The 3,992-nt window shown below is 35.3% G+C and overlaps 1 long non-coding RNA gene across 1 annotated transcript; it reads right to left on the reverse strand.

Annotated features, from left to right (window-relative positions):
- Positions 1-239: 239 nt before the first annotated feature.
- Positions 240-3,696, reverse strand: LOC144579191 (uncharacterized). The gene is made up of 3 exons (XR_013526175.1): positions 3,625-3,696; positions 2,753-2,830; positions 240-1,694 (listed from the first exon to the last, which is right to left on the reverse strand). It is a non-coding gene; the product is annotated as an uncharacterized LOC144579191 (long non-coding RNA).
- Between the last annotated feature and the right edge of the window lie 296 nt (positions 3,697-3,992).

Below are 3,992 nucleotides of genomic sequence, written 5' to 3' on the forward strand. Positions count from 1 at the left end.
CAGTATAATTCCTTTCTAAATTCCCTTTGATTTCTTTTTCTAATTATAAACGCAAAAGTTGCTTAATGGAAAAATGCACAAAAATGTAAACAGAGACCTCAAATCACTTTTAATTCATTAACATTTTCATATTTTTTTCTTTCTGTACTGGTTTTTCTAAATAACTAATTAGACAGATGAGACAGACAGACAGACAGATGGCCCATAGTATCTTCAACCATTTCTCTGTTATGGTTCTAGTTACATATGTCAAACTCACTTCTAGAAATAAATTAGTAGCAATTCATAGCGGTATATGAGTGTATCTACCTCATATTTGAAGAGGCAATAATAAGGTAGTGACTTCTACGGCCTCGGCTTGCTTTCTAAGAGAAATTGACATCTCATTACTTTAATTACATTACTAACTAGATTGAACAATTTTCAAGTTGGTCATTTTTGGTCATTTATTTCCATATTTACTTTTTGATAAAAAGTAAATTTTTAAATTTTTCTCTATTCGAGGTTAGGTATTTCTTTATTCAGCATTACAGACCTCTTTTCTCATTTTATGATAAACAAATCTATGTTTATTTTATATAGGTCTGTAATTTTTTCTTCCTGGTTTTAGAAATGAAAGCCAACTTTTCTTACTCTGGGAAATAATGCTTAACTAACTTCATTCAGGGTAGTCTTTGGTTACATAGGGAATTCCTACAAGTGCCAGTCTGCAAATGACAATGACTTCTAGCCAAGTTAGTATCATTTTGACCTTTCATTGAATGTGCTCTTCTTCTCCCTCCTTTGAAGACCAAATTAAAAAACAAAACAACAGAACACTTGGTCTTTGTATATCCCCTCTATCTTACAAGGAATTTTTGGCTTCCTCATAAGTTTTTGTGGCTGTTGTTTTCCATGGAATTTTTAAAGATACAGTATATAAAGAAAACAATTTTTGTTTGCTTTTAGACACAGTGGTTAATCTTTAAAATTTAGACACTTAAAGCTTCTTAAATAACTGATTTTTTACATTTATTTGTGTTCCTCTAGTTGCTTAGAAGATAAAAACATTCTTTGGAGAAACTGTGTATCTTTTTAAAGATTGCTAATAATATAACATTTAATGTTTCTGGTTACTAGTAATCAGTCAATACATATTCTTTGAGTTAATGACTGAAATTCTTTTCTTTCTTCATCTCCCCAAATCTTAACCACTTTATTAGGCTCAGGCTAAGCCACTTGCCCATCCCCACTAGGCTATAACGAAAGTCCTCACCCTCCTTAGAAGCCACGTTGTCCTGTTAAACCTCCCTCAGCACAAAGCAAAACCACTCCCAACATTGTTAAACTTTCCATGTGTTTACGTTTTACTGTTTCAGCTAGCTTCATTAAGTGTGCAGCCATCCAATTCAACTTATTCATGGCTTTATTAAGCTTCATTTAAGTAAGACTTTAACAAAGTATGTGATTTTTACATACTTGTAAACATACACACATGATATATTTGTTCCGAAAGAGATGATAAGTGGAGGACGTGGGGAGACCGGGTTCCACAGCGGTGCGTTTGAGTTGACTTGTGCCAGGCTGCAAGAGCCTGTGCTTACATTTTCAGCAATTTTGTAACTTGGTTGTTAAACACGGGTATTATTAAAACTCGAGTGTACTATTACAGCTTCTCTGTCCAACTTTGCCTTCGGTGATATCGTGTTGGTAGCCTGAAATTGGGCAAGGTAGAAATATTTATAAAACAGAAACTGGCAAAGACTATAAACAAAATGAGTTAATGCTTTGTTGATGGACCAGAGTTGAGAAAGTATTGCAGAAAATGTCAGTTATGCAGATTAAACCCAACAGTGTGTTGTGCATGTAGCTACTACATTGTGTATAGCAAGAGATATTGAAGAAATATTCTTCCTGCATTTGAATACCATTATCCAGTTGGGAAAAAAAAAAGTTCCTCATATCATTGACTAATGAGTGGAATTCTGACATACATAGTGATGAAGCTGAAACAGGCTTTGATTTACTAAGTGTATAGCAGTTTGTAGGAGAATGAGAGCTAGTTTAATAATAGATCACATATCGAACTAAATGATAACACATTTAATGAGGAAAGAGCAGAAAGAGACTCCATTTCAATTATCAAGTTATAACTGAATTGTAACTATAAGGTAGCTACCAATACTGGAGCTTGACAAAAATCAATGAAAACATTCTGTAAGAATCAATTGCTTATGTAAAATTTGCAATAAAGCATATCGTATCTTTTATTATTTGTAAATTATGTGATATTCATCCTTTATATGAGTAAAGCTTATAATGACATTATATACGTATATATATGTTTTAGCAATTTTTTTTCCTTTTGGTGTGCTTGTTGTTAAACATTTACCTGCAAATTGCTGTGTGTGTTCTTCATTTGAAAATGCAGTCATAGTTGATTTTGAACAAGGGAATGTACATTATGGGCATTATCTCCCCACTCTTCTTAGAGATATATCCTCTCTTAAGACCTTATAAAATATATGTAGTTTAGCTTTTGTTTTCGAGGGGTTAAGGGCATTCAGAATGTCCCCTTCTCTGCTCTGCCTGTAAAATACCTACAGATGCTTCCTCTTTTATTTTTTTAATGTGAAAAGCATACAACTAACATATGCTTCTTAAAAAAGACACCAGGAAAAAAGACTTAAGCTTCATAACTATCATTGGGACCCCCAAAATAGCATCTTTCAATTTTCTCTACTGCAGTTCTCTAGCTTAGAAATTCCTGTACCTCCAGTGCTGACTCTGGTAACTCTCCTCTCCACTAAGAATCCCATAGTGTAGAGTTCCATTCCAAAACAAAAGATACCTAAGGAAGAAAATAAATTTATGTTTAGTAAATAAGGAAATCAGGACTCATGAAAGTTACTTCTCAATTTTACATTTCCATAATGTTGCCCATTTTGCCCTCAAAGGATGATGATTATTTCATCTTCAGGAAGATGATCCTTCTGTTTGAAGCTCTTTTGCCTGTTGGTGGTATTTAATGTTGACCCCGCAATCTCCATCTCTGGGTTAAGTCACGGGGGAATGAAGCCCTGTGGGTGGACAGGTGCCTAGCTCTGGTGACCTTCTCCATCATTACATGTGATTTCACCTGTAAACACAGCATCCCAGAGAAGATGACCAATTAAAAAAAAAAAAGTTGATCTGAATGACCTGCAATCAAAGCCTTCCTTAAGGTCTTTCTTCCCCTTCTCTACTTTCAAAATCTGAGCCCTAATTTTTTCCTCTTAACCTAAAAGATACCCAGTTTTGATTGCTAAAGTGTTTCTCATAGGAAGCAAAATAATTCAACTTAATGGATAGAGGATGACTACTGAAATTCATTTATTTTGATTTGGTATATTTAAATAGCAAGAAAGATCAAGGAATTCATATTGGTTACATATGCACTAATGAGATAATCAGGGTTTAATGAAAACCAACAGTTATTAGCTAATCAATTCAGCTTGGTGACTATTGGTCTGTTATGGTAGGACAAGAATAATTAAGTGACAGTTAGAGGTATGAGAAGAACGTTAGTCAGAAATTGATGTGTCTACAGAAGGCTCCAAATGGCCGACGTTTAATGGTCCTCTCCATGTTGCCATGGTAACTCACTTGGGTAACTCGTGTATCCTCAGTTTAGGAAAACAAGGGGCAGAGTGTTCTTAGGAAGCCGCCATCCCCTTTAAGCAGATCTATAAGCATCACAGATGAACAGAACTTTAAACATTCCACCATGAATATTCATGAAGTAAGTTGTTTTTTGTTGCCTGCCTAGTCAGCAGTCACAAAACACATGGTGTGTGTTGGCAGCATCTTGCCTAGGTAGAGGGCTAGGGACTGAGGCAATGGCAGGAACCAGGACCTGTGAGGCTGACTGACATTTCCATCTGTAGCGAAGGCTGGTAATTAACAGGAAGGAGTATGCCTGCAGCATTGCACCATCTGCTAGGGAAACGGCTCAATAAGAAAGGAACTGGATG

This window comes from Callithrix jacchus, chromosome 14, assembly GCF_049354715.1.
Source record: "Callithrix jacchus isolate 240 chromosome 14, calJac240_pri, whole genome shotgun sequence".
Taxonomy (NCBI): Eukaryota; Metazoa; Chordata; class Mammalia; order Primates; family Cebidae; genus Callithrix; species Callithrix jacchus.